The 13,041-nt window shown below is 40.5% G+C and overlaps 2 pseudogenes; both read left to right on the top strand.

The window, feature by feature from the left end:
* Positions 1-638: 638 nt before the first annotated feature.
* Positions 639-1,655, top strand: LOC148024686 (uncharacterized; annotated as a pseudogene).
* A 720-nt stretch (positions 1,656-2,375) lies between these two features.
* Positions 2,376-3,752, top strand: LOC148024685 (uncharacterized; annotated as a pseudogene).
* Positions 3,753-13,041: the final 9,289 nt, after the last annotated feature.

Here is a 13,041-nt window from a genome sequence, read left to right as displayed (position 1 = left end):
AAAAAATAGATGGAGCAATGTTTGATATTTCTTCTTTTGGAAGTGAGAATGATCTAGAATTTCAACTTGTTCCTGAAACTATCGAAGACTACACTACCTTGTCAAAGGTTTTCATAAGGTGTCCATTGGATGATAAGTGGCTACCATTGTTCCCAAAGACAAGTTCTTTGAGATTGTGCATGATAGAGCACATGAAGTCAAAGCTTCATGTGAAAGCCACTACTAAAGGAAATGGTGATGAGCTTAAGAAAATAGGCCGCCCAAGTAAAGTAATGGTCTTGGACAAGAATCAAAGAAATTTGATTGGTTTTTTTAAACCAATCCAATCCACATGTACTTAATTCAAGAAAAGGGTGTTTGTTTTTTTTTACAATGAATTTTTTTTTCTAACTAATAGTTTTCACTATGTTTGATATGTAGATGCTTCCAATATATCAGGTTCTAAGTTGCCACAAAGACCTTCAAGTATACAGCTTTAACAAGTCTTGGTATTTTTTGGCATTATGATTTTTTTTATTTCTTTTAATAATCATTATTCTATGAAGAGAACAATAGAATTTATGTATTGTGCAGAGGAGAGTTTTCTTGCTACTCTTTGTTGGGGATTTTGGCAAGGATCATATAAGTTTAGAAACCACATGATCAATGTAAAGTGTTTCTTGGATGATAGTAGAGGAGGTGTGCATTGGACTTGTGAGCCAAGCACAAAGGCAGTGATTTTATTGGGAACATTTCTCCAATGCTCGTCATGTGCATCCATTCCCAAGGAGAGAAACTTTTGCATGCGTGTGTATCGAGACATGCACTCTAGAGGGGAAAGAGGATTAAGAGACATTGGAGGTGGTAGAAGATTGGATTAATTGACTCATTCTGAGATATTGAGAATTGCTAGGACTAAAAACATAATGGTTCGATGACTCAAAAAAGAAATATGGTTCACAAGGACAAAGGTTGCTACTTTGAGTGAAAAGGTGAGGAGTCTTCAAGAAAGTGTTTCTGAAGCCTTGGTACGAGGAGATGTAAAGAAGTTTTGCACTGATATTGTGAATGCACATAAGCATGGCTTATTTGAGGGGAAGAAAGCTTTGTGGGACTTTTTCATCGACATGTCTCAAAACATAGGAAGAGTGGGTCAAGGAAAGCGATATTCTAATACAACAAAAAATCTCTTTGAAACTGTCAAGATTTGGGGAGGTACAAGATTGCATAACTTTCTCTCCATAAATCTTCAAGGTCCACATCTTTCAACTACATCTAGGGCTATGAGAAAAGCTCTTTGTTACAGGACTGGATTGAGAGAGGATATAATCAAGCATGTGGCAGAAACATATAAGCATCATATGTTGAAAAATGGGCTTTGCATGGGAAGTGTACCTGTCATTGTTGCTGAAGATGAGACTATGATCAAGAGGATGGTGAGATGGATAGCAAGAGATGACCAACTTGTTGGTTTTTGTGGAAAGAAGATAGATCACACATGCATTTCAAATTTCGTAGTACTTGTTGGAGATGGTGAAAATGGTTATCATAGAATTGTTGATGCAAGAGTATTGATTGCAAATCCTCTTGCTGAATGCTTGCCAAAGTTAGTTCTTCTTATACAACTAACTTGTAATAGGTTTGAATCTATGTCCATCAAGGAGCAATGGAAATAAGTCAATTTGCATTGGAATATGTATGTGAAGGATGTGATTGGACCAATACTTGGTCATGCTTCTGATGGAGATTCAAGGTGAAGAAAGCTTATGGTTGAAGATTATAGCTCTCTTACAGGTGTTCGATACTCAATTCCTTGGAAAAGTTGGCCATTCACAACTTCTATGGAAGATGATGGAAGCATCATTGGATTACATGACCAAGATTATATACATAATGGAAAGAAGATGATTAATCCTCTAGATAATGCATCTAAAAGATTAGTGCTTGGTAATGATCTTGTCACCTTGAATCATGTAGCCTTGATATATCAAAGTTTCAAGGTTGATGATCATGGTTTGCAAGAAGGAGATACAGAGAGAAAAGATAGACAAAATTGGAGATCAGCACACAGAGGATATCCGGACGTAAAGTTCAAAATTGTTTAGAGCTCTTGCAAATGGGATCCAATCATCGTCATCATCGTCAAGAGCAAACACTTGGTACAAATGTGCATCTCTCAATTGTGGCAGCATACATTGATATTTTTCTATCTCCTACGCTCAACTTGTATGAGCGTGTGAAAGGTTCCGGAATGGTATCCTTCTTTTTTAGGTACAGAATTCATGTTATCTAGTGAACATATATAAATAATTGACTGATATTGTATGTTCATGTTGTTGCTATTGTAGCACCATTATTAATCAATTGATTTATGATGTTTTATTAGGATTTGGCACATGTGGATCACCAAGCATGATGTATATACGCTCAAGCAGAACTACATTAGTAGAGAAAATTTCGTGGACATCCAATCGTCATGTCACTTTGTGGTTCTTCTCATAAAGATCTTCAGAGACAAATATAGTCACTTGCCAGTTCCTTTATCTTCTACGAGATCTAATGCTTGTGAGAATTTCTTTAGTAAAGTAGGTGGAATGGTTAGCAATGAGAGGTGTTATGATGGTTGTGACTTGTTGAGTAGTGCAGGAGAATTGAATAGAATTTCAGAGTTTCAAATATATTCAAATCTAAGTTTTCGAGCAGCTCACTCAAAGCAAGAAAACGTATGGGTTGATATGAATCATATGCATGGCATTCCTTCAGCAAATTCAAATGACTACACAGTTGTGAGTACTGATGAGTAGATTGTATATGCATTAAAGGAGGGTTTAGCAAAAGCAAAGGTCATGTGTCGCAAGCTTGGTATGGAAGGTGAAGCTTCATGGGGTGCCTCATGGGAAGAAAAAGATATCTTAGAGCATCTTGAAAACAATGCACATGACAATCTTGAAGAATAAGAAGTTTCATTGGATGATTTTGTTGGAGATGTAATCATGGATACATTATTGGATGTTGATGAAGAGGATACAATTGCACAAAGTGAGCTTCGCCATGTCATGGATTCTATAGTTGACAATGAGGAGAATGTGGTGAGCCAAATATCACCTTTTGTGGAAGTTGATGGGAAGACTTTGTGCAAGAGCACACTTGTGAGCCAATTGAATGGAAATCCAACGTTATCAAAGGATAGATTAACAAGGGTGAAAAGTGGTGTATATTTCTCATTTGAGATGAATTCAAAGCCTCAAACCAGTACTTGCCTTGGAATAGGATATGATTATGCAGTTCTATTTGAAGATATTATACTTAGAGATAATACAAAGCTCAAAAGAATAGGCAAGGTTGCAAATACTAGTTAAGGGGTCAAGAAAGGCATATGGTACCTCGGAAGAGTAATGAGCATGAGAATGAAGCTAAGAAATGGTATGAAAGAGACAAGGGCCCTTTTGATCTTCTAGATCGTCCTCCAAATGTGGAGATTCATCTAGCACGGTATCAAAACACCAAAGGAAGCAGATGCTACACATATGATCTTGTTGATAATCAACCAGTGTCCTTGGAATCTATAATTGCTCTAGCAAATTTGAGCTATGATCCAATATCAAAGAAATATCAACTTGATCCCAATGACTATAAGATCTTCAACGACTATGTAAAAGATACACAAGGTAATTTGAAGAGCATAGAGTAAAATACAAATCTATAATAGTTTTAATGTGTTGTCCTTATGCATTAGTATTAAATTAATAATCTTGGTTTTCTTTGTAGGTTGAAAGCCGCTATGTATACATCATACATGCTACCAAGAAATATCAAATAACTTTTGTGATCATTTAGTTATTGTGTAATTTGAGTTTTAGAGTCATAAACATTTATGACCATTTTGGGTGTAATTTGAGTTTTAAGGTCATAGACTCTCTCCATCACTCATGTGCACGAAGCAACTTGCAACCACACTTGGCAATAGCCAGTAGTTTTGGGTCCATCTCAGCCACCAATATGCAATAGAAAAGGCATATGGCTGCATTGGCAATCCTTTGATGGTGAAGAAAAGTATGTGTATTGATAATCTTATGGTAATGAAGCAAAGTACATTGCAACATTATAGTTTTGGAGGTATCTTCAACATGTATTTCATTCAAGGATGTCTATGAAGGGAAGTACTTTTAAACACATACATGTGATGCTTGTGTTGTTGCTACTCTTTGCTAAGTTCACTCATTCATGTGTACTATAATTTGTGACTACTAACTAGATGTTAATATCAGGAGTTTCAAGGTGCTTGGTAAGAGGTTAAACCCAAGTTTTTCTAAGAGCAAAAAATTAAATCTTTAATTTTTTTTATTTTTTTTCTTGATTTGCATTAATCATAGTGTGGGAGGGGGGAGTTGGCACTCTTCCATGGTTTTGGTAGAGAGATTCAACTCCCCTTCTTCCAAAGAGAGCCTGGTGTCCGCTTGGTGTAGTCACTTTAAGTATAAAGGGGTTCGATTCCCCTACTCTCTCTCCTCATGTGGTAAGGGGGCACGGGCACTCAAAAACATTGTGACACATACTCCAATGGTATCCAAGTGCCACTACATAAATTACTTTGTGATATGACCATTTTGATACTTTTAATTGCTTATGATAATTCCAACTTTTTAAAAAAACGTTAGTATATGTTCTATGAAGACTTACATTTAAGAAAGGGGATACATAAAAATTCATACGTGTATATATCTTATAAGCTTAAATAGGGGGATATATTAGTCTTACAAGATTCATAAATAGGGGTTTTTTTAGAAGTTCTTGCACGCAGGTGACATGTCTTCTTTACTATGAGTGAACCCCCCGTGCTCCCAATCCACCTAAGGCACAAGTGGTTGGAGGAGGACAAGAGAAAGCAGCCAAGCAAATTGGAAGCTGAAGAACGACAGAAGTCCCGAGACCTACCTAAGTGCTTCATGAAGTTCAAAAAGGCTGACACGTTAGTGATCTTGTTAGGAGCTAAGAGGCAAGGGCAAGCAAATGAATCTATCAAAGGGCTTGCTAAGGTCAAGGAAGCCAACTTGGCAAGGAAAGGGGAAAAGTCTCGACCTGTGTTCATAGTTGACGACCTAACTAAGCAAGAGGAGGCTCATCTCATTACTCTCCTACGAGAGTACATAGATGTATTCTCTTGGTCCTTACATGAACTCAAAGGATTCGATCCGAGGGTCGTAACTCATAATATGAATCTATCAAGGGCAAGCAAATGAATCTACAAAGGGCTTGCTAAGGTCAAGGAAGCCAACTTGTCAAGGAAAGGGGAAAAGTCTCGACCTGTGTTCATAGCTGACGACCTAACTGAGCAAGAGGAGGCTCATCTCATTACTCTCCTATGAGAGTACATAGATGTATTCTCTTGGTCCTTACATGAACTCAAAGGATTCGATCCGAGGGTCATAACCCATAACATCCCGATGACTCAGCAGGAAATAAGCGCATATCACATAAAGCATCCATCTCAGTGTGTCGTACATGGCCTAGGCGACAATGCCATAACAATGCATGTGGTATCTGCATAACTGGAACCATAGAATCTCCCACGTGAGAGACATGCACTACATAATCATTGCCATATCTAGCACATCTGGCCAATACCAAGCAACCATGACGGATTTTTCATGAACTATCCCCAAGAGAGACATAATATCTTGCGCCATGCAAATGACAGAGATCAAGTTCTTACTGAGCATAGGTATATGCAAGACATCACGGAGCATAAGAGAAGACCCATTTGGCAAATCCAAGTGTATATCCCCTGTACCAATAACATGACAATCCTGCTCAAGGCCCAAAGAAATACATCCATCAACCTCCCTATAAGAAGAGAACTAAGCTCTATGTGGAGTAACATGACAAGACACCATACTGTCTAAAAGCCAATCAAAGGTATAGGTTGTATCACTGAGCAAGTAATCTGCAGGGTAATGCGATGCCAGGAGTCTAGGCTCAGCTGCATCATCATGGGTAACTATATGCACCATACCACTATCAACAATGGTCTCACCTACTATATCACTGACTCTGCTCTCATGTCTAGTGTGGCACAATCTTTTCTGCTCTCTAATCCACTTGAAGCATTTACGCTTCACATGCCCTGACTTTTCACAATGAAAGCAAACAGGACCTGTAAAACCTATAGAAGAGGACAATTGCTCTGTAATAGCATGAATAGGGCTATCCAATACATCCAAGGAGCTCAAAGAATCAGGGGAACTCTCATCAAAGAGAACAGTCTCATCAAGAGGACTGTCTGCATGACTAGAAGAGCTGGAAGTCGTCATAGCATATTGTAAAGAGGACTCATCCAAACTAGAAGGGGAGAACACAAAGGCATCAACCACGGATGCAAAAGCTTCCACACGGACAAGCCTAGCAGACAAAAGCATGACATATCCAACCACTGTAGCTCGCAGCCATAAAAGCATAAGCATGCCTTAGAGCCATAAATGCATAAGCACCCCCGAAACATAGGAGTATACATAACTTTGTAGTGTCTCATACCATGTACTGACATACATGTCCAGCCAAGAACGGTAGGTGGCAAATAAACCTGCAAGAATCAAGCTCCAATAAAAGCCCAAATATCTGCGTAAAAGCATCCAGGTAAGAGGCTCTGTAAAATAGCAGCAAACCATGTGCATACACGGGTGGCCATAAAGATCAATTTCTCCCTGACATACACAGGCAATAGCAGCCCAAATAGCATAGATACCATACAACAAAGAAGCAGGATGGCCATAACTGTAAATCCCAAGTACTATCCAAGTCCATTGATCAGTAAGTATCCCACATATCAAATGCAAACGAGCAATCATAGCTCAATAGGCAACTGCCAAAACAGGGGAGCAGTTCACTGCTCAATACTTGTAAGTGCATCCAAGTAATAGCCAAGATCCATAATCAGAGCATCAAATCCCATATAGCATCCAAGGTCGTAACGGAAAAAGCCAAGTCGTAATGGAAAAATCCAAGTCAATGTCCAACTGCTCAAGGGAATACTCAAATGAATATTGAGACGAGCTCAAACAACTGCCATGCCAAAGCATAAAGCATTCACCAAGACATCATAACCCGTACTGGGTAGCCTAGGCATAAACCATGTCATAGATGAAATGCCAGTTGCAAAGAAGTGATATTCAAACCCAAATTGAGCTCTAATCTTAGCTCAAAAGTATTCTGGAGCATAAACAAGACATGTGTCATAGTCCAAATACATCATGACATCATACCAAGTAGCCGGGAGCACCCCATGACCAATAGGCATAACCCAACTATAGCATAAATAGCTTCAGCCCTGAATTTTCCAGCACATATAACCTCTATAAACTGAGCAAATCAATGCTCAATCCAAGCTCAAATCCATAGGCAAAACATAGGCATACATTCCCGTATGTATAGGCACCAACCGGGCATAATCGGGCATCAAGTGCCAAGACCTATAAGCAAAAATTGAAGTAACAGGTGGCTGCCCTATTTTGAACAGATCTGGGACTATTCAAAATAGTCAATGGCTGATTTGAATCAGCTCCAAATGCGTCTCACATAAGAGGCATAACATCCACAAGTGATCCGGTATCAATAGACATCAGTAGAAGCATCACATAAGCCATAGTCATACAAATACATGCTGTCTCAGACCTGAAATCTATTGTAGAATATTTTGTCATCAGAATTTGGCAAATCTGACATCACCATCATGTTCTGAGCGTGCCAAAACCTCAATATAGACTCTTACCTTGCCTAAATCGAGTTCCGAACGCCCGAGATATGACAAAAAGAGTGATTTTTTAGTCATTTTTGCAAACATGCACAAATAAAACGTGAGCATGCTGCTATACTTGAGGGGAAAAATCGGGGTGGGTAGGGGATAAGCAAGAGCCCAATGAAGACCTACAATAGGCCTACACAAGCCTAGGACAAGTCCAAGCAAGAGGTGAAGAGAACAAGCTTCAATGATGGAAGCTATGGCTGCCTCTTCATGAAACCCTATTGTTCATGTCAAAGAATGGCTAAGAACTAAGTGAGAAGCAAGCTCTCATACCTCGTATAGATGTCAGGAAGAGCTTGCAAAGGAGTGGCTCTGATACCAGTTGAAAGGGATGCAGGAGACGCGGGAGAGAAGAGCACACACAATGTAGGTGCTGTCAACAATGTTATGACAGCCTTATTGCACTTTCATATATATATATATATATATATATATATATATATATATATATATATATATATATATATATATATATATATATATATATATATATATATATATATATATATATATGAATAAAGAATATGGGTGGTCACTGTACACGGGTAGGCCCAAGGGCCTTTTACCCCAACACTGTGAAAAGGCAAGACACAAGAGCTGGTTTGATAAACATGTCAAACAATGTGACTTTGAGCAAGGTGACCTAGTGCTACTATACCCTGTAAAGGGCTATAAGCAAAAGATGAAGTTCAGAGGATCGGGGCCTTTCAGGATCTGTGATATCAGTCAAACTAGCAACATAGAGCTTGAGACCCTAGAAGGAGAGGGCATAGGCTTCTTCAATGGTAGTCGCCTCAAGAAATACTACCCTCCAATGTGTCCAATGCACAAGCCTCCTATGCTACCCCCTGTAAACGTAAGAGTAGCTACCATCACTGAGATAGAGGACGAGGATGAGGAAATGGTAGAACTTGCCTACCTACGCATATCAGTGACTACCTCAAAAGACATACACCTTTGAGGCACTTATTGATAAGGGAGCTGACTTTAATATCCTTACACAAGATCAGTGGACCCTCATTGGTCAGTCCCAACGGCAGCCTACTAACACTAAACTTAACCCATTTGGGGGAAAGTCCTACTCACTACTAGGAAAGTGCAAAATAGTGATCTCTATCAAGACTGAAGCCTACCTATGATCTTCTATGTGATGCCTAATACTAAGGAGGCTGCTGATAAGGAATCACTGCTAGGATGCACATTCAAGAAACAAGCATACTGCAATTTCAACTATGACTCGCAATGCATTCACCTCGCCATTGGCAATGTTTAGATAGTGACAACTTTTAGCAAGGGCAGCGTGGCTCCATTGCAACCTGCAATGCAATTGGTAGAGGAACCAAGTGCAAGGTCTAAGGAGGGGGGTCGTAATTTGTCCCACCCTGCCAAGACAAATTGCCCACAACCTAAAGGAGCCACACCCAAGACCACTAAGCAATAGCTTAAATGGATGCCCAAATGCCAATTGCAGTTGCCTAGAAGCCAAAACACACGAACTCTAACCATAGAATATCACGTCCTAGGTGTAGGAGGAGGCAAAGTTGGTGCTACCAAAGTAGATGAATGGTCCGCGATGGGTGCCAAAAGACCTATTGTGCACTCAAGGCTACTACGAAGGCAACAACTAGATTTGGTTGCCCAAGACTATGAGTGACATGTGTGCCCCTCAATCCAAGCCCTCCATTCCATCTCCACAAAATGATAAGCCAACTAGGAGTGAGAAATCAATTGACTCCAAAAGCACCAAATCCATAGAACCTCAAAACATCTATCAACCATAAAACCAAAACTAGCTGCCCCTAGGTCAACTTAACCTAACACTCCTAGGATCCTAACTACTCGATGGGTAGAAGGCAGTGCATCATCTGAGCCGCAAGACCAATCCATCGCACAAGTGGCAAACAAACACCCCATTGAATAGCCCAAGAGGCAAGCATCAATAGTGGAGTTATCCAGGTCAACCAAACCCAACCTCCCATAGACCTTAGACCCTCCTATGAGTGTAGATGAATCCTTATATTGGCTTGACCTAGCCACTACTAGGGGGGACCAACTTAATCACCTACATTAGATGATTGGATGCTATCTTCACCATGCTAGCCAGGAGCTATGAATGGATGTGGTGGACTTAGGCCTCCTTGATGAGACATTAGCAATGAAAGTATGCTCCTTGCCATGAACTTGGAAGGAATACGAGTTTGTGTTTGTCAAGATTCCCAAGGTAGCCAAGGAATTGACCACCAGTGAGATCTCTCGAGAGCAAGCTCACAAACAACGGCCAATCACGTCAAATAGCAGGAGCAAAGTCTTTGCAACAAGCCAAGAGTTCGAAGAGTTGAAAAAGCTAATCAACTCTGACTCTTCTTTTTTGTGCAAATGGTATATTCTTTGTCTCCAATGGGAACAAGAGGGTTGCCAAAATATGACCAATGCAGAGCAAAGATAGGCAATCAAAACCTTCAAGTATGACCCAGCCTATGTAGCCCCTACCTCTTTCAAAGTTTTGGCTATCGGTGGTCACAATCGATTGTTAAAAGGCCATGTCATGGCCCACCCCTATTTCGATCGAATCTTGACCGAGGAGGAATTGCATATCACTAGTAGGATGAACTCCAGTGACTTCCTCATCACTGATATCCTGACCTACATTACACACATAGGCATTAGACCTCATGACATGGACCATCACGCCCACTTAGAGTATAACCTAAACTTCTATGATTGGCTCAAATGAAGTAAACCACATCACACATGTGCTTCATGCCCTTAACCCTTCATCCCCCAATCCTCAAAAGGATTTTTATCACTTTTGGGGGGGAGGGGGTAAGGTGGAAAAGAAGACACGACTTGAACCTTAAACCAAACCTTAAAAAGCAAAAAGGACCGATAAAAGTCAATTCGTACTTAAGGGTTCATGGAATTCTGGGTTGAACTATGTGGACTGCTTGAAGCAAAAATTTTCATTCTATATTTGAGCAATTTATATTTCCATAGAATATATTTATAACCCCCTCATCTTTTCGCAAAAAGTCATTTCAAGTAAACTAATAGTAAGATGTTGCATCATGACAAGAACTCAAGATGGCCAGGTACAACAAAGGCAACAAGCTCCCATTCATGGAAGAAGAGCAAGCCAAATACAACCTAACAATGAAAAAAAGGGCCTTTAATCAACTTAAGTTCAAAAGCATCCAAAACTTAGAAATCATGGTGCTAAAAGAGCAGGTGGTAAAATAGATTGTCATCCAAGGTAATCTTGGCAAATATATGGAGAAGGTTGGTCAAGCCATCAACTATAGCAAGTGCACAAAGTTCCTATGAACTTTCAATGCAAACAAGAACTACAGCATTGTGGCAGTAAGAGAAAGAGGAGAGACTCGCAAAGTAGAAGTGGAGTTGAGCCTCGAAATAGTGGAAAGTGCTATAAGGCTAGTCAACAAGCTCGAGAGGCGGCCCAAAAGAAACGTTTATAGTATGCTAGGGATGAACATGGACCAAGTGTACTCGAATGCTGGAGTTATCCTAGCCGATATCCTTGACACCAACATCAGACTACAAGCAAAGATAGTCCATGCTCTATTCTCCAATCAGAGATACAATGCCTTGACGAGCAGGATTGGAGTGCCACTGCTGCTCAAGAGCCTCGTGGCCAAGTCACTGGACAAAATCAATTGGAATGGCTACATGTGCAAGACCATGGAAACCTCAACGAAAGCACTACCCACATGAGCCAAAGCAAGTCTCTACCTTTCACAGCTAAGACATCAAGGAAAAATCCAATAGTTAAGGCCTCCAACATAGATTTTGGAGACATGCTCACTATCATCACCTAGGAGGCCTTTAGGGACTTGGAAAGATAGAAAATGGTAGAAGAAACCCTCAGCACTCACTGACCCATAGATCACCCATGCAGTCACCCAAATAGAGGGAAGCCCCACCCCAAGTCCAACAGCAACAAGAGGCCTCAAGTGAGAGAACCATTAGTGAGAAAGGGAAGGAGGGATCAGTCCCATTGAGCCAAAGCACAAAAAGAAAAATCAAGTTGAGCATCCCAAGAAAGAGAAAGAAAACTATGGCACAAGAAGACAAGGAAGTAGAAGCTACACAAAAGGAATCAAGAGAATTAGAAGATGAATGGAGAAAGAAGCATGAAGAGAAAGAGGAAGGAGTAAGAAAGCTGGAAAAGAAGTCAAGAAGGGAGGAAGAGGAATGAATAAGGAAGCAAATAGAAAACGAAAAAGGGCTGCAAAGAAAAGAAGACAAGCAAATGGCCCTAGCCTTGCGGTTGTTGGTAGAGAAAGCCTCTCGACGACCCAAAGAACTCACAAGGAGAAGCCCAAGTGATGAGCCAAGCTCTAGCGCTGCAGAGCAGAAGAAATAGCTCAAGGGCCCGTTCTACTAGGCAAGGGAAAGGCCCCCATGAACCCACCGCCATTGGCTTTGATTGCCACACCAGTCACTACCCAAGAGACCTTAGAAGGGGGAGTGGACCAAAGCAACATGATGGTGTGGGTGTAATACCTGTTGAACTCAATGAAATAGCTTGGCCCAGTGGCCTGGCCTAGTGGCCAATGGTGGCGGAGCACCAATAATAGGGACAAAGAGACCTACTGTTGTGGATGCAAAATCTAGAAAGGACCCAAAGAAGTCCAAGGTCAAAGCATCCACAATCTCTATGCTATTGCCCATGCCGGCATTGACCAACTATGATGAGTATGTGTAGGAGCTCCTAGGCCAACTTGAAAAGATGAAGAAAGACAGGAAGGCTGTGATGGAAAAGTTAGAGGTGAAAAAGGATGCGTTTATTGCCTATCAACTAGAGAAGACAAAGCAAATAACCATCTATTAGAGGGAGTTGAACGACCTAAAGAAGGAATTAGAAGCAATGAAGAAAATGGAGGAGGAGAAGGAAGAAGAAAGTGCAAAAGAGCTACAAGTGGAAAAGATAGAGGGAGAAATGGGGCTAGAAACGGACTTTTCAAGCCTCATACAAGGGCAAAAGGATATGGAGGAGCAATTCAAACAAGTAAAAAACCTAGGAGAGGAGCTCACCTAGGAGCTAAAGAGGGTAAAGACATGAGCCCATGCAAAGTTCCAGAAGGACAGGAGGCAAAAGGAACAAATACTAAAGGAACTGCAAGAGATTAGGGCCTAGAAGGACATGGAGTCAACAAAAAAGCTCCTAGAGGTGAAGAACCAACTCCTCGAGACCCTCCAAGAGCAGGAACAGTTAAAAGAAGAGTTGAATTGCCACAAACAAGACA

Source organism: Lygodium microphyllum, chromosome 15, assembly GCF_053477565.2.
Source record: "Lygodium microphyllum isolate KBCC chromosome 15, Lygodium_microphyllum_v1.1.10, whole genome shotgun sequence".
Taxonomy (NCBI): domain Eukaryota; kingdom Viridiplantae; phylum Streptophyta; class Polypodiopsida; order Schizaeales; family Lygodiaceae; genus Lygodium; species Lygodium microphyllum.
This window is presented reverse-complemented; position numbering and strand designations above follow the sequence as displayed.